Genomic DNA, 23,985 nt, shown 5'->3' on the forward strand with positions numbered 1-23,985 from the left:
AATTCCCTTTAAAATGATCCCCATAACTTCACATTCAGTGATCCAAATAACTCTTCAGGGCGACGGCCCACAAGGAGTGGGAAGTAAATCTTGAATGGAAGCATAGCACATCAAATTAAAGGTATTTATTAGTAGAATACAATGCCGCAAACCGTACTTCAAAAAGCCCATCCGTTAAAAAATGACAGTTGTTTAAAGATTAAAAAAAGTGTTTAACACAAACCAACATTAAATTCTGTGTATTAATATTGTGACAGGAATAACTATAACAAATTTAAGAGAAAGAAAAATTGTTCAATTTATCACCAAACATCCCATTTATTTGGAAACGGTATTAAGAATTGTCTTTAAATCATACTTGGCGCATTTACTCTAGAAAACACCTTGTCATAACGTAGCTACATAGCTATATTTTAGAATTTTTCAAAACAGATTCGCTTACATAATTGCATTTTATTAAGACAACAACATTATGGTTGTGAAAGAAGAAAATGTTCTAAATTAGCATTGCCCCTAAAAGAAACAAAGGAACCTCAGAGTTGTAATAATATTCTATGTTTCAGATAGTAGAAATTCTATGCTTTTTTATTCACTTTTGAATTTCACTTGGTTTCACGATAAATAATTTTAAAATTTGATGTAATTAAACTATCTATTTCCATTCAATGTTCATGTTTTGAATGTAATACTTTTAGCAATCCTGTAATATGTAATTAGTAGTATGAATGTAATTGGTATGTAACTGCTTTAGTTGTCAATGTAATCCTTTTAAACAAAGGTCAAATACTAACCTGTAATTTTCTTTACTTTAAAGAAATGTCAGATATTTGTTAAGTCTGAAGCTGCATTAGATGAACAATACCACTACAAGAGATTCTCCAGTCAAGTGTATTGACATTTCCTGACATAACTTTCGCACGTGTTTAGACACACATGACCAAAATAAATCACCATTTTGTTTTAAAACCATATGATTGATATTTAAGAACTTACATATCTCTCATTTATTTCCTAAAACTGCAGTAAAAATTAACCTTGTAAATTAGCTTTCTTAGTTAATATAATATTCTCATGTAATTAATAATATGACACAATTAAATCCAAAATGTATATGACTGATTATGTATAACCTATTTAAATGATCACCTCTATACAAGTTCAAATCAAAACATCTTAACTATCTGACATATAATTAGTTTCAATAATGTATATTTGACCAAGCAAATAATGAATATTTTAAGGCCTATAATATGCCCACTTGCACTAATATCCAAGTATGATTTAAAGACAATTCTTAATACCGTTTCCAAATAAATGGGATGTTTGGTGATAAATTGAACAATTTTTCTTTCTCTTAATATAATATTACACTGGGTGTATCCACAACAAATTCCAAAAAATTCTCTATTTCTGAGCGTCTGTTAGCCATAATTTATAACCTTTTTGAAGTTACTAAAAGTTAACATAGTGATAAATTATGTAAGGAAATTAATTTGATTCATAATCCTTCGTTCTAAACTTTATGTCCAAAATCCACTATGCAATCTTTTGAATCACGCTATCAACGTTTTTTTATAATTTTATTGTTAATTTGTTGTTTTTTTGGTTTTTTTTTGTGGTTAATCAGATTCTAATGGGACTCATGGTTACAGACTTTATGTAATTATTACATCAGTAGGGTTTCAAGTTTGCAGCTTGTTCAATACGTTTAACATATTAATTCAAAAAACAATTCTCATCTAGGGACACCCTGTATATTACAAACCCATCGCAGAAAATCACATAACAAGTTAACCCTTTAGGGTAACCAATGATTTTACCCTTATTTATCCATAAAAGGATTACAGTACACACATATACTGCTCAGAAAACTAAACTTTATTCCGTTGAAACAACTCCACGAATAAAACCAAACTGTATGTGATGTACGAGAGTGAATCACTCAAACTTGGAGAGCTTGATAAAGACTTCCGCTAGTGTTTAAAAGCGTTTACATCCCAAAAAACAGATGTTTGAATGGCGAGAAAGCAGAAGCGATCCTTGTATTTCACTCAGTGTTTAATAGAAACTGAAGTACGCGTAACTTTAAAATGTTTTGCTTTTCACGAATAATATAAAAAGGTTGGAGAAGAAAATTTTAGCATTTGGGCGAAATTTGTGTGTTTCTACCCAAGTGTCTAACGTCTCTCAGTCCAGTTCGAAGGGCACGGGTTCGACTCCGGTATATCCAAAAATATTTGAGTAGTTATCTTAAAAGAGTGTTCATACAAAATGCCTCTTGCGTAATCATTAAATGGAAATCGTTTGTTGATTTTTCATTGATTCCTTTTAAATCTTGTTTATGAATTCCCCATGAAAATTTGTCACCCCCTTTTCACTTGAATAGTAAAATAAAAACTACACACAAAAAGAAAAAAGCTCTTAAAATGATTAAGTAAGTAAAAGAAGTGTGAAAAATTACATGAAAACTGTGTTAGGCAACCCTAATAATTTATTTATGGTTTAAAAAAAATAATGGTGCAGAATAATAATATGAAAATTAAAAAAAAATAAAGGTTATATACAAAAATAATTTAAGGATGTACTGCAAGTCTTAAGGTAAAATTTTTCTATTCAATTTAAATTCTTCACAAAGCGGAATGTAGACACGTATATTTAAGAATTTTTTATAAATAAAACTAAAATTATTAGAGCTTATCATATTTTCTAAGTGTACGATTACAGTATCTAATACAGATTATTGGCAATGATGAATACATTTTAAATAAATGTGTACTATTTAATCGAACTTCCTATAAAAACATTGTCACCTTCAGCCCAGTTTATCTTTTCGTAGGGAAGACACATTCGCTGTCAATGAGAAATTATTACTCACATATATTTCAATAGATAAAAGATTGATGAATAGAACCACTGAATGAATATTCAGAAAATAATTTGACTATAAATTCTACCTACCCTTCTAGCGATGACGCTCGAAAAGATCTGAAAAAAAGATTAAGTACATTTTAGTAAACGCTTAATTCAACATGTTATATATATGTTAAAGATGTTTCCAGAATACAAATACACGGCTAAAAATATACAAGTAAAGATTATTATAAACATGTTTGTTTACTGTATGTCCTTAGATTGTAAACAATTGTATTTACAAGTATCACACACTTAAATACTTTGAGGTTTTATAGCACTATTATCGTATTAGTTTTCTTAAAGTTCTCAGATTGAACAGTTTTTTTCATCGCCTAAATAACATTTTTTGTTTCCAGTGTCAACCTGTAGCTTTATGTTAGTTTAAAGAATCAATTTGTAAAGTAAACCTTTGGCAATTGGTGTTACTCAGACCAACCCATTAACCACTACACCAGTCCCTACTAGTATTCTAAAGTGATTTTGTCACTACAAATTCTTTTTCATCAATGATTAATACATTTCACATTACCATTGAATGGTTTGATATTTTTAGACAATATTTTAGACAACAATAGGTTTATTTACATACATTGATATTGCTCATTAGCTTACATGTTTCGTTGCCAAGACATTTTCAAAGCTTGCATCTTGTCAAAAATATGGACTAATCACTATCTAAATGTTTTTTGTGTATTGATACTATTTTGATGTTTTTTTTGTTCGTGTCGTCCGTGTTTTTATTCCGTTTTTGACGAGTTGCAAGCTTTGAAAATGTTGTCTTCGCAACGAAACATGTAAGCTGATGAGCAATACCGTTGGACTATTTGACGGAGATATGTAAAACCTATTATTGTCTTAACAATGTAGTCCAGGGGCCAGAAACATGAATGTTTAATTATTTTAGTTCAATCAAGCCTCATACCTTTGAGTATGCAAGTAAAAACTCTTATTAACGACTTCCTTTCTAACACCAAAACCGATTAACCAATTGTAAACTGTATAATCTGTTTTGTTTCCGTCAGTTTATAATAGTGTGAAAAGCTATGAGGGAATTGACTAAATAATGAAAGGATTACAGATTTAGGAACCATCTCTGCTATTTAATTTGCTGTTTCATTTAACTACAATTTTAAAATTAAGGTTTTCTTTACTACTTAACCACCGAAGAGAATTTCTAAACCTGGATTATCTCAAGTCAATGGCCAACGACTTGGACCTATAATTCAACTCAAGTTTTGTCCACGTGCGTATATCTCATCAATAATGTATTGGTATCTGTAGCTGAATCACCGAATCCAGAATTCCGTGCGTGACAACGTTTCAAAACTAACACATCAGGTCAAAATACATAAACACCAAGATGTGAGGCTCCTAAAGAGCTTGTTTGTTGTTAAATTAAATATTACTGATCAAAGAATCAATTATTAAATTAATCCTTGTGAAATATAATTATGGTGTTAAGGCTGTTTATGGAACACGCACCATTTGTCTCAAACTGTTAGAAGACGTGTTCCCTAAATCAAATATCTTTTCCTTTTCGGCCTGTAATAAGTATTTCACGTTAGAAACAGTCGACTATGTAATTTTTCTACTAGCAGAATAGTATATTTCGTACCTAGGGCCGAAAATGAGGTTTTGCCGGCTCGAGATAGTTTTTAAGTTCGAGACGAAGTCGAGAACTTAAATCGATCGAGAGCTGCAAAACCATTTCGGTCCGTGGTTCGAACGCTATTTTTCGCCACACTATTTCCTATTACCACTATTCACCACTATAATAATGCACACTGATAGTCAACACAACTACAACTTTAAGGTTATGTGAAGAAATAATTTGAGGAATCAGCAAAAATAAAAAATAAATAGTTGCTAGGCAACAGTGACAATAACACAATTCTATTGCAGTGCTATGGATTTTGATTGTGTATTTAAAATGCATTAATGTTTTAAGTAAGTAGCGGACAGCTGATTTTGCGGCCCCGGCCTGTAAAAACCTGCTCGGTCCCCAAATTACGATGACAGCTGGCATGGCCAGCAAAACGTAACTTTCAGCCACCAATTAACGTATGTAATACAGCCAAGAACATCATAGTGTGGTGAAAAAATAATTAATTAATTTCTTCCATCCAAAAAATGATTATGTTTAAAATGAAATCATTTGGCTTTATTTTTCTTGATTCTTTATGAAAAATAATCAAACACTTTAAAGAGAAAGATCATAGTCCACTGTCAAATGTACACCCGTGTGCTCCTTTATGAGGCAGGTGTGGGAGTAGTCTTAATCTCCTCGTTTGACCTTTGAGAAATACAATTTCGATGGTGGCACCCTTGAAAATGGTGCGTTTGAACCCTGTGGATAAAAAAAAAATGGCCGCCATTTAAAATGTTTTAAGTCAAATTCCATGAAAACTGGCTATTAAAACAACATTTTGCAACACATTTTTTAAAGTTCTTTTTATTACAAATCGAATGACACTTTATTTGCTAAAATCGGATAATAAATAAAAAAGTTATGTAACTTTTATTATCTTACTAATATTATAAATGTGAAAGTTTGTGTGTTTGTTTGTTTGTTTGTTTGTTTGAAGTTCAATCACGCATTAAACACTGGACGGATTGGGCTGAAATTTGGCATGATGATAGCTTATATTCCCGATTAACATATAGGCATATTCTTATCTCAAAAATCCTTTCGGGCTCCGCCCCAGTGGCTCTGTAATTCCCCATGTTAACCTTATGAGTATTCATATTCAAAGAGAATTAAAGAATTTAGTCAGCTGTTTCAACTAAAAAAGTTGGTTCTATGATATGGAAAAGCATTAAAAAGTTATAAGATTTACCAACAGGGTGCAGCACTATATTTTTTTGCATTTATGATAACAGCTAATTTGAACTAAGCAGCAACAAAAAACTGTGATTCGCAATGAGAACGTGTCAAAGTAGGATTGTTTACAGTTATGTTTATGTTTTTCATTTCATGAATAATTTGTGATATTTTGCGAATTGTTGATAATTTATTTTTCTCTATTGTTTAGGTGAAGTGGTAGAACGTTATGGCTATGGTAGATGTGTAATACTATAGAATACTGTAAATTTAAAAAAGCAAATTTTATCAAACTGTGTCCTCCCTTATTGCAAACGCAAAGCTTGAGTATAACTGCAATACGCATTTTATACTTATATTCCAACCCCGTACGAAGGACGGGTACTCTGCTAGTTAATAGATATTATCAAAATGGCAGTCATTTTGAAATCACAAAGTTAAATTTCATAGAAACTAGTGACAAAAACATACTAAAAGTTACATAACTTTTTTATTTATTATCCGATTTTCGCAAATAAAGTGTCGTTCGATTTGTAATAAAAAGGACTTTACATATTTTGTTTCGAAGTTTTGTTTTAATTGCTGGTTTTCATGGAATTTGACTATAAAGAATTTTAATGGCCGCCATTTTGAAATTCGATGATCAGGCTCAAAGATTTTTTCGGGGAATGCTTATACTTGTAGACTTAAAGTTTATACCAAGTTTCATAAAAATATCTCTAAGGGCTTTTGAGTTATAAATTATTTTCAAAAAATACAAAATGGCGGAATTCGGCTTAACTAAGCCGAAATTGAAACAATGTTATTCTACATTTTCGACTTATTTTTGCACATAGAATCTGAATCTGCATAGCCCATCACGCTTTACTGAAACACCCTTTAATACTTTTTGAGATATTTAACTGTCCTGGGACATTACATCCACCCTAATTAATTTTATTTATGAAAAATATAAAACACATTACATTATGTTTTATGAAAGAATGGTTGATTCTACATAAAAACTGTTATAATCTTTTTTGTGCAGATTTAAAATAGCTACATTTTGGTATTAACAACTTTTTCATAACTCTAACGGTTACTGATATAAGTAAGGCAGCAAGTTTGCGATGGCGGCCATTTTGTTTTTTACTCACAGCGTTCGAACGCACCATTTTCAAGAGTGCCACCATCGAAATTGTATTTCTCCAAGGTCAAACGAAGAGATTAAAACTACTCCCACACCTGCCTCATTAAGGAGCACACGGGAGCCTGTATATGTACATTTGACAGGGGACTATCATGTATATTACATTGTACTATTTAAAATAATAAAGTGTTTGCTAAGGTGATGGGATTTAACATTTCAAAACCAAACTAAACAAAACAGGTTTCAACAGGAACTCAACTTAACCATTATGAACTTCGTAGGATTAAGTAAACAAAGAACATGATTAAAACCAAACTTTTTGTTTGATTATCAAAGTGGACGCAAAACAACAGAGTGATAAATATTGAAACAACAGATTTATAAAATGTTTACATAAAAACATTCTCTATTACCTGAGTCATAGAATGATGAAAATGTTTCGCAATAACACAGAAAAACATTGCAGGCCTACGTAGATCAATATGTATTTTTATTATTGTCATAGAAAAATATGTTTTTTTTTGTCACATTGGAGCAAACATGGCTAGCTTACACATGTATTGCAGAACTAAAGTTGTTCTTTGTTTCCCTAAGGCAAAAAGAACTGATGCATTCGAGAAAATTAGCTGCACATGTTAATGATATCTTTTATTAAGAACTTTTCATGTCATTATTTAAATTCATGAATGCTTAAAAATTTTTTAAAATGGCAATTTTTATCACAATTAAGTTGCAATTTGTCAATATTTTAATAAATTAAAGTAAAAAAAAAAATTTGCAATTTGATTAGTATGTTTTATTTATTTGTTTTACTTAGATATGATGCGTTTTGTGCTGCTAATGGCTACTACATTTGGTAGCCTTTTCTTTTGTGTCCTGTTAAAATTTAGTGTTTTTTTGTCTTGTAAAAATTCTCTATTTGAGTTACCTAGTCAAGTGCTCTTAAAATCTTTTGTGTCGCTTTTTCCTTGCCAAACTAAGTAAATTAAGTTGTTTTTACTGCTCTTAAAGGTCCCCAGAAAGTTTGAGTAAATTTAGTCAAGTTGTCAAGTTTGAACTGGGTAACCTGTAGGCCAACTGGTTTCAGCCTTTGAGTTATGGCTTGGAATGGCCTGGAGAAGTTGCTGGAATATTTCCACCAGCTTTTAAGACTATTCTGAGCAAATTCTGACCACAATCTTTGTAGTTATTAACGAAAATACATGAGTCGGTACGTTAGGCCAAAGTTGTTTTTAGAGTATGTAATTTTTTTGTTGTATTCTTCTATTTCTGGCCACTTTGGACCAGGAAATTTGTAGTTTTTGTCTCAAATGGTGATATTTGTCACTGTCACATATCCATCTGGCCTGCTAGCAAATTTTTGCCTCAAATATTTAATGTTACCGATCTTGTACTGTTTTATGTCTGTTAATTGTTTTGTTTAAATTATTATTTATTGTTTATAATGTTTAAAAGCTGTAAGAGAGACAAACCTTGAAAATTTAAAATCCTTTTTGAAATTGATTTGTTACGCCTACTCAGTGAAATTTGTAAATCAGTGAAAACAGTGAATACTGCGGAATGGACTTAGACTGTTACTACTGTGTTTCTGGGTTTTGTTGAAGAGGACTCAAACGCTGGAGTTTCGGTGGAGGAAACTTTTCCACCCTGTGGCCTCCATGTGGACTCTGGCCTTTTCCTCCGCCCAGCTGCATGTTTCCTCTGTGCCATCAGCCTAAACCGCCAAGTTACCGCAAGTTACCAATAATGCCAAGTTACCGCATGTGTGTATGAACTTTATTTATTGTTGCCGTCATGGACTTAAAGACTTTTTATTTAGATCCAACCTGGTTGTTATTGTTTTTTATATAGATATTTATTTCACTGATAACAAAATGGATCCCCTAGTTTATTAATTGTAATTTTTTTCCTTTTTCAAATTTAATTTCAGTTAATCTATCCATCTATTATTTATTCTTTTTTTTTGGAGGGGCCCTAAAGTCATCAATCCTTACTCAGATAAAATGCATTCATTTAAAAGTAAATTGAATTGATTGGTCTAATTGTGATTATACTGGTGATTTATTTTTGAAGGTAAAATTTTATTAAATTTTCTGTTATAGTTTATGATTAAAAAGAAATGACTGTAAGTTTTTACAAATGGTTAGGTGGGTAAATAAATTATTTCTAAACAAAACAATTAACAGACATAAAACAGTACAAGATCGGTCACATTAAATATTTGAGGCAAAATTTTTCTAGCAGGCCAGATGGATATGTGACAGTGACAAATATCACCATTTGAGACAAAAACTATAAATTAGCTGGTCCGAAGTGGTTTCTCAGTTAATTCTAGGCCTAGCATCTAGGCGAAAGCCCTGAATTCCTCAAAACAACAGAAAAACTGTCCAACGACCTCAAACTCGGTTCCGAACCCAGTGCAAACATGTGCTCTGCGGCACTTTTACCTAAGTATCAAAACTTTTTCATAACTTACCCATCAAGGTGCCAGCGGCAACCTAGCTTAGTCCATGAAGACGTGGAAACAATCCCAGACACATATGCACAACAACATTTCAAAAAATGAAAGTATTAAACTCGATGGAAGTGGATATAAAGATGTGGGAAATATTTCTACGATTAGAATCGGACAGTCGACACGGAACCTATGACGATTCCGGCACAGGGCAAAAAATCGTGACGCATAGAGTCATTGAGTGAAGCTTGAACAGCGACAAAGCGAACACAAACTAACCTACTATTAAAAAAAAACAAAAAAAAACAACAATATAACCATTGATTATGAGTGTTGACATTCACCGGTGGAAAGTAGTTACGGCTCAGTTTGAATACTGGTAACAGCTGTTCGTATACTAATACTACTAGATGGAATAGTATATTTCGTAGCTAGGACTGAAAATTAGGTTTTGCTGGCTCGAGAATATTTTTCTCGAAATATCGAAAAAAATTCTCGAAACGATCGAGAGCTGCAAAACCCTTTCGGACCGTGGTACAAACGCTATTTTTCACCGCAATATTAAAAATTAAATATATACAATAAATGCACATAACTACAACTTTAAGATTATGAGAAGACATTTTTAGAGGTATCAGCAAAAATAATTAATAGTTGCTTGGCAGTGGTGGCAATAAATCAAGTCTATTGCAATGCATAATATTGATACTGTTTGTGTATTTAATATACACTAATTTTTTAGTAAATAAGTGAACAGATGTCTTTCGGCCCTAGGGATGAAAAAACCTCCTCGGTCGCCAAATGCCGATGACAGCTGGCATGGCCAGCAATACGTAGCTTTCAGCCTTCAATTAACTCTTGTAAAATGGCAAAAACATCATAGTGTGGTGAAAATTGATTTGGGAACTAAAATTTTATAAAGGCAAAGAATGTTCGAGATTCTCTTTGTCAATTTATTATCAATTTAAACTAAGCGGTATGACCAAAATGGTCTATCGCAAGAACATAATTTGCTATTTACTTTCTTATTACCTAACCACAATCATCATAACCCCCGTGCTCCTGTCGCCAATTTAGTCCCTTGAAATGAAATAAACTATTTTAAATAGAATTTTGTCTAAAATGTCCTAAGGAATAAATGTTATAATAATATGTCTATAAGCAGTTCCGAAAATAAATCAAGTTTAAATCCACTATGAAACAACCAGAAAACCTCGGTAGGTTATACAGAAGTAGAAATAACACAATTTACATGAGATAACAGTCTTGAGTATATATAAAGAGTTGAGTCAAAACAGAATCGAAATAAGTGGTTTTACTATTTCTTTCTTTGTTCTGCTGCATTGCAAAGCAAAGCTATTTTAGTGAAATATTTTGTGAAAATATGCAGAAAGATATGTTAAAAAGTGTATAATATTTTATAATCTCCACATATATTAAATCAATTTTACAATGAGCTTAAAGGGTAAATATTCGAAAAAAAATTACTGATCGAAATAGATTTGTATGAATTTACTCAGTTTTACCACAGTTTTTACCGAAATAGATCTCATATAATTTATTTCTCTCCCCAGCCTACCCGTAATAGAGCCATGTGTTTCGACATGTATATTCTAATTATAGTGAGCAGAGCTACACTAAACGCTAGTAATTACTGAACTTACCTGTTTGTGGTCACTTAAATATTAAACTATCAGTTTGTAAACTACCAGAGTAGTTTTCTCAACTTTGTTATTTTTTAACTATATGCAACGTGATATTCGGACAGCTTTTGTACCACAAAAAAAAAACATCATTAATCAAATAAAAAAATAACTGTAATCGAATTGCATGAAAGGAAACTTTTATTTATGTTGTAACTGCATTCAAACTATGCGGTTTTATATGATAGTAAATATTTTGGGGTAATATTTGTTTCGACTCATACTGTTATTTATTGAATCGAAATATTTGTATACAAATGCCATTGTTAAAAAAAATTAATTCCGTAGCCATGTTTCAATTGCATGTATTAATCATTGGGTGTGAAAAGATTAGAGAAATTATTTTAATAACTAACAAGATTTTAAAATATTTCCCCCCTCTCCGCAATAGTAACATAACAAAATGTTTCTGTGAAAGTTCAAAAGTCACTTTAAATGTAGTCTTAAAATCATCCTGAGTATTAAATACAATTTATACGAAGATCGAGCATTTTATAGTTTACATCAACTATAAAATGTCAGACTTTCCACATATAAATGATTTCGACTCAACATTCATTGCAGGTGAATCATTCAACTAATACAGTATTAATAAATTTTCTGATTTAATTTTTTAAGGCTAAACCCAAAATAATGCGCTAAAAGCGGTTTGATATCTTCCGTCAATTGTAATTCCAAACAGGTTAATTTCATAAATGAACATGTGGTTTAAAAAGCAATTAAAAAGACATCATCGTTCGTCTGAGCTCTTGCATTAGCTTGGTAAAACATCTGAAAACAGATACCTTCTGCTTTGTAAATATTGTTTGAGTGTATGAATAGAGTTAATTTATTTAAGTCATTATTGGGGTTTTGGAAAACTTTCCTTTAATAACAGCCATTTAGATATAAATCACATTTTGAACAGGTATTAGCTTTAATAAATAATTAAGATACATTTTTTAAGTAAATTAATTATATACTCAACTCATAAACTTTAAAAAAAACATTCCATTTTTAGGATATTGTGGTATAATTTATTTTTCATCATACCAAACATATCAAATATACCTAAATCCTGTATCAATGACAGAAAAAAATCTATACCTAGGTTACTATAGCGTAGGTTTATTTTTCACCATACCAAACATATAAAAAAAACCCTAAATCCTGCATCAACAACAGAAAACATCTATACCTAGGTTACTATAGCGTAGGTTTATTTTTCACCATACCAAACATATCAAAAAACCCTAAATCCTGCATCAACAACAGAAAACATCTATACCTAGGTTACTATAGCATAGGCTTATTTTTCGTCATACCAAACATTAATTTAATATACCTAGACCTAGACCTAGCTAGACCTAGACCTCCTAGACCTAGGTAGACCTAGCTAGACCTAGACCTAGCTAGACCTAGACCTAGATCTAGCTAGACCTAGACCGTCAGCTTATCATGTTAACCGACCGCTGGTTTTAATAAATGTTCGTTTTAATGTCAAATATGAAGATAAAACGAACCCTTTATACATTGGGTTGTGAAAACTCGTCATAAACACACGAAATATCTTGGAAACCGAGCTTCTCGAAGGTTTTGCAGTCACATTGTTTATAAAGGAGATCAAAGTGTCTTTAGTGAGAGCTTTGGTTTCATATGATACTGATTCTTATTTGGGGTAACCGATCATCACGTTACCAAATAAGTATTAATAATTGAAATTGCCTCCATTATATTAGTTATCATTCAAAATCAAATTCTTTCCTATCTCAAACATTTTAATTTTTGACCTAACCTTCTGACGTCAATTTAAAATTCTAATGGCGGATGTTTAATCAAGAAATATGTTTGGTTCTTATTCACATTGAAAAGTAATACTATATTGGAAATTGTATTACATATTAACATTCAAAAAAGTATTTTAATATGCTTAGCATATATTTAACAAAAAGGCTTAGCATGTCTTCAAAGGTAGCGAAGTAAAGATGTTTACTTTATTAAAGAGGTGAACATTTTGTGCGATTGTTCATTATAGTAATCTCGTCATTTAACTCCAAAATTAGATTTTTTAATTAAATAATACAAGGAAAACACAAAAGTTACTCAAGAAAATACCTCAACTTGCTTAAGAAAACTTCTTCAGTGCACATCTACATCTTAAAATTCATACAGAGTTTGAAACTATCCTTTCAAAATTTTCAGGGTTTCCTGTATACTTTCCTGTAGCTTTAATTCATATATCTGTGGTTAAAATATAACTCACAAGCTGAAAGGGTTATTAAGTGTACGAAATACAATTTGTACAATTTGAAGTATGTTGTGGTTAGGTTAAGCAATGTTATACTAAAATCACTAACCATAGTACTGAACATCAATTGAAAACGTTTTCGACGGCTGTGGTGCTTTTAAACCTAACTTATCACTGTGGATAGTTACTTTAAGTTTTTTTTTAATACGTTCTATTGGATGTAGTGCTGTATGTAATGATAAAAAACATTTTTAGAAAGTACTATTTAAGTTAATAATGCACCCAAACGAATAGTTAACGGAGGGTAAAGCAATTGTAAAACCAATCACATCAGTCATTTCCCCCTCATATATAAAACCATTGAAAAAGTGAAAAATTTAGAGAAACTCCGAAGTTGATTATTCAATTAATTTACAATTCACAACAACAATGACATAACAATGAAATTTACAAATTCCCCACGTTTTATTCCGCCCTCAAAAATATGTGTGTGACATTTGCTGCAAATGGATGATTTGCTCCCACTTTTTCTTTACTTCCCACAGAAGATATGTAATATCTCCACATAATGAAATATTCAAGATAAAACAAATAGTTCACTCAACAATTTGGAAATTAATTACTCTAGACGGTTGATATTTTGTATTCACAATTCTTGGAAATGCCTTAAATATCAGAAGTGGAGTAATTATAATTGAGTGCATACAGTACAGTGTATCAAAGGTATATAGTAACAAGTTAAATTGAGTGCAGTTGTTTTACAAAGGTATTGGAGTTAATTTGTCATAATATTTGCTAGCAGATCTAACTGTGTATTTAAATTTACTTTAGATGGGGATTGTTTGTTCGTTAACTAGATGTATTTAGTTGTCACGTTTTCGGCGAATTCAATTAATTATCATGTTCCAAATTAAACTTTGTTATTCTCAATCATAAAGTTTGAAGCCAATTTTCTTTCGAGGTTGTAGTGTCAATTTTACACTCTTATTTTATGGTAGATTTTACCTCTTGTGCGTTTCGTTTTGATTACAATACCCCTTTAGGTATTAACTAGCTATAGTGTACATACAAACTGCTACATACAACCGGTAAGATACAAACTGTTACGTACAAACTGTTACATTTAGTTAAAACTAGTTTAATGAATAGCTAGTTACAAACGATAAACGACTAAATTCTTTTAAAAACCGGACTTCTTGAAATTGTTTTTTGATCTTTAAAAAGGCTAAATTTATGAGAGTATGTTTAATCATTGGTACTAGATGTGTTATCTAGAGTTACTGTCGAAAATTGACCCGCTCCAACTCAGAAATATTAACAACAACCTAAAACTGCTTAGAATAACCAATTTTGGTTTTTTTTTCAAACCCAAATCCATTTCACTAATCCAGTTCAGTGGTCAACACTAGACGAAACTTCCCTCAATTTAAATAGTAGGAAACAAAATACCCCCGCGGCAGCAAACCTGCAGACTAATCAAATTTCCATTTACCTGGCTGGCATTCGACTAAAGTATTCCCTGATCATTGTCAGATTTATTTCCTATTTTAATAACATAAATTTTAATGAGTACCTAGGTTTGCTGCTACAGGGAAGGTATTGAGGTATGTTTTTATTTAAATGTTGATAGCTTAGTTTGAAATAAACAAAATTGCCAAATTTGTTGAAATATATCCATGAACAAGCAAACTACAACAGTTTATTTACTCTCCTTAAGAATAACATGGGAATTTTAAATTTAAAGCTATTTTTAATTATCTCCCTAACCGTTAGGCATACACAATGCTTCAATGTACAAAATCATTTCTTTTTTTAAGGTCTACAAAATGGTTTGTAAAGAAATTGTGATTTTTTTTTGTTTTTAGAGTCAAAAATGGGAAAAACCAATTTTACCCCATGAAACCCCCAATAAACCCGTTTCCATAGTCCGATCATGCTGGTTCGCGAACTCGTTCGAATGAACGTAGGTTTACACGTTTGTACCAAATTTAATCAAAATCTGATCATTTTTATTTAAGCTATCGCGCTAACGGACACATATATGGGAAATTAGCTAAAAATAACAGGATTAGCATCTTCGCTGAAACAATTAGTCCATATTGATACGTCAATCAATCAATTATTAGGTTTAACTATTAATGGTTGTAAATTAATTGTGTACGGACCACTCAGATCTGGCAGACCACATATCTGGTCCCAGATAACATTGTCACCTCAACTCCCCTGAGGAGGGTGTTGTGGTGGAATTTGACAATTACTTTGGTTTACTTAAATCAATTACTTAATTACTTCGTACAGTGGTGTGAAGGATAGTGTAAATTAAATACCACAAAACAATGTAGAATAAATATATACTAGAAGTCACCCCGTGTCGAAAACTCAACCAAAAATATAATATGTCTATCATTTCAGCCTCTGGATTGCTTATATAATCAAATAAATAGTAAACTCTTACCTTAGCAATCCTTATTACGGTTGTCCGATATTAATTTCAAACCCATAGGTTCATCTTCAGTCGGAAGTTTAGGTAGACCAAATGCTTATTATAAAATCCCACTGTTTTATAAAACCATGGTTTTTATCCCCAAACTCCGTACATTATTTATGTCAATTGTAATGTGTGTCGTGTTCGTGTTAAATGTCAACATTTCTACGAAACCCATCGGGTGGATTTTATAATAAGCATTTGGTCTACCTAAACTTCCGACTGAAGATGAACCTATGGGTTTGAAATTAATATCGGACAACCGTAATAAGGATTGCTAAGGTAAGAGTTTACTATTTATTTCAAAAATATGTATTGTGCAAACTTCTCCATTCCCCCAACGCTGTAAATAAAACATGTGATTGGAATTTTTTCAATTTGTTTAGATTTTTTGTTGACATTTCGGTGTTATTTCGTCACCAGCATGACAACCCACACCCATGTTATTTATAATTTTAAATTCATTTTGTGTGCTTATTATTTAGCCTGTTTTAATTTATAAAAGGATCCTGCACATCTACAGGCAAATATCTTTCTAACAGTAGGTAGATTTTCTCTGCGATGCACACGAGCTGAGGAATAACGTTTTCAAGAAGCATGCTTGCCTTAATTAATAATAGGATATTGCAAATTTACGCGTATGTTTTGAAATTTGTGTAGCAATTACTTTGGTTTACTTAAATCGATTACATAACTTATTAACCGATTTCGTACATTGTTATGATGTAAAGTGTTATTGAAATACCACAAAATAATGTGGAATAAAAAGTATATTTACAGAAAAAAACATTTAAAAATTCAACACACACGTTTTAAATAGGGTGTGGAAATCACTTAGGTATATTTAAAATCTATAAGCTATGCAAGTAATTAATTTCTTTCATTATGGCGGAAAGTGTAAATAAAATACTACTATAATTATTTATGGGCAAAATTAATTATTATATTAAACTAGTTAAGATATACAGACGTGTATTTAAATATGTTCTTTGGTAAAAACTACACAAATTAAACATTTTAATATAAATATTGTATAAAATGTACCCGCTTTTGATATTTATCATCCCTACGGACTAGGTAAAGGGAATTTTAAAGTTACTTCCTTACGATTTATACTCAGGACGTTTTGTTTTCATACTTTTTACTTCTTATTTAGTTGAAATTTAGTTGTTAATAATTGCTTTTCCTCTGGTCAAAACGAAGAAATCAAGCCAAGCGTACTTGTAAAAGTAGACAAATTTTTTTTAGTGATTTGTAAAAAAAATCATTTAAAAATTAAATTAAATTCACTACGTATCTTATTTGAAAAACCCTTGGTGACATTTTTAAAGTCAATAAGTTAATTAAAGTTAATCTGTTCATGTTGTAACCATAATAATGATAAAACAGTACATTGTTATATGTAAATACTTTAAACATCCATACTTAATAGCTTAATATAATATATATAAACTGCTTTTAGCTGTCCGTTTGCAAATGTTAAAATTCTTGTACATTTATTTTACCCAGTTCCATGGCCATATCCCGTTATTCTGAATGCACCTATTTATTTAACCTGAATGTTTCTAGCGACTATGTGGATAGTGGTATTTGAACATATGACAAACATTTTAACATGGGTTTCATAAAAAATCTGTATGAATATGGTTATTTGCTCGACATTCCAGGCAATACTATTCCTTGGATTTAAATAGCTAAATAGCTGCAGATTTATCTACAAGGCTTTAATGAAGTTAACTTTAATATTACATTAAAAAAAAAATATATAAAGAAAAAACCTGTGAGCTTATCTACAATTTTAAAAGAGTTTATTTAAAATAAAACCGTATCTTAAAAGAATATTACGAAGTAAAACTTTATAAATTCGTTTATAATTTTTTAGAGTAAATTCAACTGATTTATTACAGTAAATTTAAATATGATTAATTACGAATTCAATTAATTTCAATAACCTGTAACATAGTTTTAAGAGCTTTAGTTTATTATTAAACACAATTTCCACAACACAATTGAAGTTTTTTTTATAAATCAATTGATTTTGTACAAACTCGATGTGAAAGCCAAGAAACAAAATCTTGAGATATAAAATCTACCTTCATGTACACGCTTATAATGCGTTCGAATTCCTATAACCCTGCAAAGATCTCACTTTGAGAAGTGAGATAAGAAATAGATCTATCAGGATTATCGTCGATTGCAAGTGTTCCTCTTTTATCTTTTCCGCTACGAGAAACACTTAGGTTCACATATTTATTTAAAATTGTTAGCTTTATATATAAATTAACTTTTCCTCCCTCCCGCCTTCGTAATAACACAATTTCTTACTTATATTTTCAAAGTTTACTATAAATATCTTTAAAATAACACACAAATGAGATTGCGGAACGTTACAAGTTTAAATTCTATGATTGAAAGTCTTTTTACAAAATGCATGAGTTTAAATAATTCTTTGTACATGATACTTTCCAAAGGTTTACACAATTTTCAAAATATTAAGATACTATTCAACTACAATCAATTAGGACAAAAACATTATTAGTTACACTCAACGGTAACAAAATATCATTAAAACCAATTAATTACCTATTGTAACGAATAATTACAAACAATTGATTTTTATGTAGGTTTGAGATGTCTAGTGGTCCATTTACCGAAGTGAAGAACAACTTTCATCGATAACAGGTTCAATTTTCTACAATCGCAAGTTGTTTTTTAGTTACGTCGATCTATTTTGTTCAGATCATTTCTTAGTTTTTAACTTTAATTGACAACTAAATATCTCTTAGGCGATTGAAATTGTAAGAAATGATTTTTTAGCTTAAACATTTTTTTCACTAAGTAATTCACGGAAGAACACTTGATGTTAAACTAAAAATTTTCTGGTTGTAAATTATTGAATGTGAAGAAATGATACAGCAAGTGATTCTATTGTAAATTTGATTATAGTAAATTTGATTATAGTAAATTTGATTAAAGTAAATTTGATTATTGATAAATTATAATAGAAATTTGTATATCCCAGGCATATACGCTAGCTTAATAACTATTGAAGCAAAACGAGTCGAATTCCAGATCAAATTTTGGTGTTAAATATAAAATTGAAGTGAAAATTATGGTATAAACTACCCTAATTACAAAGCAAGTTTTATAAACAATGCAATGTATTTTAGACAAAGTAGTCAACATCTCTTAAAATTACTCCAACGATTCTTTACACATAAACAATTTAAAAAAGAGCCTAACGTGAATAAACATTGTTTTGTAAACACAATAAACATAATTTATTTATTTTCATTAAAATTATTGATATAACGTTAATAGTATCGAACTAAAATGAAGATACTAATGACTTAGGTAGTAAATTGATTAACAACTATTCACAAATAAAATATATATATGGAATGTATTTATAAATGTCATATTTCCTCTTGTATTTTATACACGAATTTAACATTTTAAGTGATATTTTTGCGTTATTATGTAAGATATTGCTGTTTGGATTGTTTATAGCACACATTCAAAATTCAAAATTAATAAATCGGTCAATTACAGATAAAAAATATAGTTATATATTTGCATTTTAGACTCAATATTTTAAAATATTCAATAATTTATTTAAAATACCTGAGTTCGCTGCACCTTATTTTAGTATTATTAACTATTTATCCCTACTGTCATCAAATCGAGTAGAATTTATAAAAATGTAATTACTTCATTAAGAATTATATTGTTAAAAGGGAGAATGGTATTTTTCTTCAATTTATTAAGGAAATGAAGGGTAAGTATTACCATTTAATTTCAGCTGTGTTTCTCAGTGATACCTTTAAACAAATTACAACACTGCCAGTATAATAATAGGGTATTGGTAATGGGAAAAGGTAATTGGATATTAATTATTAAGCCATTGTCTACATCTTATGAACGATTGAGTTCAATTCATATCCTTTTTATTGCAGTGACTGATACATACGAGCTTCAAATGTTAATGATGTTAATTAAAAAAACAAAACTACAAAAGTACTATTTTAATTTGATTTCATTTCATATTAAACTTTAATTTTAGTTTCTTACTTTTTAAACCATCGGTTTTTAGAATCAAAATTTTGTATAGGTTATAGACTGCGATATGAAAAAATAAGAAGACTGGAGATTTCCTTGACATTCGAGAGTTCTATCGAGATTTTGCCCGTTTGAAAACTTGATCCCTCCAAACCTTACACCCGTAATATGACATCATGAAGGAAGTTGATCGGAATAATAAATATTTTCTTTTATGTGGTGCAACCAACCGATGTAGAAATGTTTAAGATACTTCTTAAAACAAATTAAGTTATTGTATTTACCTATAATGATTAAATATTAAAGCTGTGCTCGTAACAATAAATTTTTAAATCGGCATTGAAGTTTTAATTTATTTGAAATGATCAAAACTAAGTTTACATGATGACTCAAAGTTGCGTCTATTGTAATTCATTTAAATGCCTGTTCACTATTGAAGAGTATATAAATATTTTTTTTTATTTAGTAGAGAGTTAATGTAGAAAAATTATGATTTTCAGGTATTTTTTTGGCTAAACATGAATTTACTTATTGAATTTACTACATGTAGGTTCGTAAAAAAAATACTTTTTTCAAATAAACATCAAAAAATTGTAAATAAAAAAACTTAAACGTATGTATGTAAATTTTAGTAGTATTATAGGTAAAACTAGTTTTTCTTGATGGTCGTAGTCAAATTATCTGGAAGTATCAAATTGGAAACTTCTTTGTTTACTAAAAATTATAAAACTTATTTCAATATACGTTTTCGTGAAGATAAATTTGAATTACCCTCTTAAAATTAAAAGAAGCTGACCCCTTATAGTAATTTCATCTGGTTTTTTATTTACAGGATTTGTTAAAAGTAGGACTTCTAAGCTATCATTCCAAATTATAAATATCGATTTATATTTTCGAAAAGTTTAAGTATAAATATATTAAAATTAAAATATAAAATTTGAAGGAAGACGTCCCTTATAAAGTTTTGTTTTCCAACACTAATAAACTTTACGACGAGTTAAAAATGTGTAGTTTTCAATGGAGGTCTTCGAAACTATTATTTAAAATTGTAAATAATAACTTACATTTTCGTAAAGTTTACAATATTATATTTCGATAAAAATATAAAAATTAAAGGAAGCTGTCTCTTTTATAGTTACGTTTCCCAACTGTAAACCTTATGACGAGTTAAAAATGCGTGGTGTTCAATGTAGTTCTTCTAAATTTTCGTTAAGTTTACAATATAAATATCCAAATCTAAAATTCTAAGAACTCCCTATAGCAGTTTGTATCCCAATTATAAACTTTATGACGAGTTAAGTACGTAGTCTTCAACGGTGGACACGGGTTCGAATCTCGACGAGCTTGACAAAATACCTCACATGTGCTATATGAACATGCTGCTGTGCAGTGCGTGTAAACTTACGTAGTGTGAGTGTTTTATCAACGTGGGGTCTCTGGGCAACACATCGGCGTCAACTGACTGCGGAGAGCGCGGCGGACGTATATACGCCACCCCCAGCGCCGCCCCCGCTGCCCCCGCCTGCCCCCGGTCATCCGTCTTGCTATTGTGATACCCAGATCGGGTACTAATTGAGGCGTAACCGGCGCGAGGTGATTTTGAAAAACAATAGATCCCTCGCGGGGTTAAAAATAACACTTAGCTAAGTTGGTAGCGGTGGAGTATGAACCCATGGGTCGTAGGTTCCGGGGTAACTAGCGAGAAGAGATTTGAATGAGAAAAAAATTGTGAAATCCTTATGGGGGGTCGTTTTAATAAGAAAAGGCGACCATTAAGTATGAATGGAGATGAGTGCAGGATGAATGGCGCGCGATTTTATACTCTTGTTAGTGACTAAGGTGCACAAGTTCCTTAGACACAGCTGTTAATTAATAGGTCATACAGCCAACTAAGGAACCCACAGTTTATAGTGGAATCCGAACCAGATTTTTCCACGCTATTTAACGAATCGGTGTAATTATTAGGATAGTACTGCGGGGAGTCCTAGTACTCACTAGTGCGGACGTTAATCCACACCAGGAAGTATCGCATCCACATTTCGTGACGTCCAAATAGCTGGATTACGGGACGTAAAATAGTATTGAACATCAAAACTTTGTCGGGGGGCCAAGCTGGTAACGATTTACTATGAATTCAGCGATGTTGTGGGTTTGCAGTCACTGCTTGGGTAAATAGTTTAAAATGATTTTACAATAATATATTCCTCAGGGAAAAAACTTAACATAATATTGAACATAATCAACATTTTTGATGGCTCAGTAAAAACTAGATAGTGGTGCATTGATGATTTGGTTCTGCAATCTGATCCTCCCACTATAGTCTATTTGAAGTTTGATGGAACCTGTCTTCTGAGCCTTCAACCACCTTGGACTGGCCAAAGCCTGATATCAATGGCCAGAGGGTCAGAAACAGGTTCTATAATACAGAATATAATATTTAATTCTTGTAGCAGTTCACCTCTATCTTTGCTTGATAAGTTCCACTTACATGAGCAAAACCCATAAGGGCGAGAAAATGCATGGTTAAAAAGAGTTAAAAAAAGTGTTGGATTTTTGTTTAATCCATGGGACTGTATCTTTCCTTCCATTTATTGATTTTAACTTTGGATTTTCGCGGCCTAGTAATTCTTGGACCGGGTGTATAAACGTACCAAGCAATGAATGATCTCTTTTGGAACAAGAATGAATACAATTTAGTTTTTCGTTTAATGCATTACATTTATCATTAATAATGATTAGCGTTTATCATTACTATTAATCAATAACAGTTTCCCTTGGTTGTTGGATTATTTTAACCTTACAATTTATGCGACCAAACATAACTCGCGTGTGTATTAACCGTGGAACGTATCAATTTTAGCACTGAGTTAATAATACAGTACAAGAGTGAACTGCCCTTAAAAATGTAAATGGTAGCACGGGCCTTATGAGCAACAAAACCCCGAGGAAAAGTTAAAGTCTTCAAATATAAGTAATCTTAAAGCGTATGTACTATTTTTTCTTTTTTTTTATTCCTTATACGATGGGTTTTCGTTGATGAAAAATAAAATGATTCGTCAGTACCGTTCTTAACTTTGGTAATCGGTTTCCTCATTCGTGGTTTAACAGTTTAATTAATTCTAACGACTTAGTTTTGGTCTTAATTTTCTATTGAAAAGAATTACCTTCAATATTCCATTAGACCCGAATATACTCTTCGCATCTGAGCAATTACCACACAATATCCTGCATATGCTGCCGAATATCTTTGGATACAGGATAATACAGGCTAATAAGTGAGTAATATCTTCGGATATGTGGTCCATTGTAATATCCGTGTCTTAGAACATGGATTGTTTGGATTACCCAAGTGACCTCTAAGCACCTAATATTCCTTGATTATCCAATGCAATTTGTTGATATTTATACAATTCAGAAATATTAAATCAAAATGTTAATCGAGGCTTTAGTGATGTCTAAAAAATATACGCCCCCCTTAACCGTTTTGGTTTTCTTATATTGGTTGTCCATTGATTGAGCTCTAAAATAGATCCCTTACTGAAAGGAGGTAAAATATGTTTGGTTTAAAATATTTAAAAGATTTGGGATAGGTATTTTAAATTATTGGATTTAATACGTACAATAATCATATTACCGGTTATTGTGGATGCATTAGGAGATGAATCCAGTAATTTATATAAGGTCCATGATATTTAACAAGATTTTGAAACTAAATAAGTACTTCTTATAAAAAACTATGGAACGTTAATGACGCCATCGATTAAATTTGATTGGTTTAATTCCCTACCTTTCCAGAAAAAATACAGGTGGTTAACTATTGAAAATTTATTCTATGCAAACCTGACAATTGACTAGTAAAATCAGTATGACTTAAATAAACTTAAATCTGCTAAACTAAAGCTTCCAAGCCAGATCGCACCTGATATGATACCTTACTTTAATTTAAAGATAACTAAAAGAGTGTGTCCTGCAATAGGGAAGAGGTTATTGTACCATACCTAAGCATATCCGATAATTTTCTGCAAGAATAGAAATCCTGAGCTTCAGATACAAGATTTAATTAAGATAATTACTTTTATTATATTTTCTTAATCGACACTTTTGATGACTTTTTCTGTCACTTTTTTAAATTTTTTAGTGTAAAACCCGTCTAGATCGAATACCGAGGGTTTGACCTTTGGCATCTACAGAAA

General features: G+C 30.9%; 1 protein-coding gene across 1 annotated transcript in view; it reads right to left on the reverse strand.

The window, feature by feature from the left end:
- LOC128985982 (FMRFamide-related neuropeptides-like) overlaps positions 1–21,240 on the reverse strand; it is a 117,264-nt gene extending 96,024 nt beyond the window's left edge. Inside the window, exons 1-2 of the mRNA XM_054406013.1 lie at positions 21,198–21,240; positions 2,959–2,985 (exon numbers count right to left, since the gene is read on the reverse strand). The gene's annotated coding sequence lies outside the window, so the exon portion shown is untranslated. The remainder of the gene's footprint in view (positions 1–2,958; positions 2,986–21,197) is intronic.
- Between the last annotated feature and the right edge of the window lie 2,745 nt (positions 21,241–23,985).

This window comes from Macrosteles quadrilineatus, unplaced genomic scaffold (assembly GCF_028750875.1).
Source record: "Macrosteles quadrilineatus isolate MER2022 unplaced genomic scaffold, UCM_ALF_1.0 Scaffold_2__2_contigs__length_208266976, whole genome shotgun sequence".
NCBI classification, from domain to species: domain Eukaryota; kingdom Metazoa; phylum Arthropoda; class Insecta; order Hemiptera; family Cicadellidae; genus Macrosteles; species Macrosteles quadrilineatus.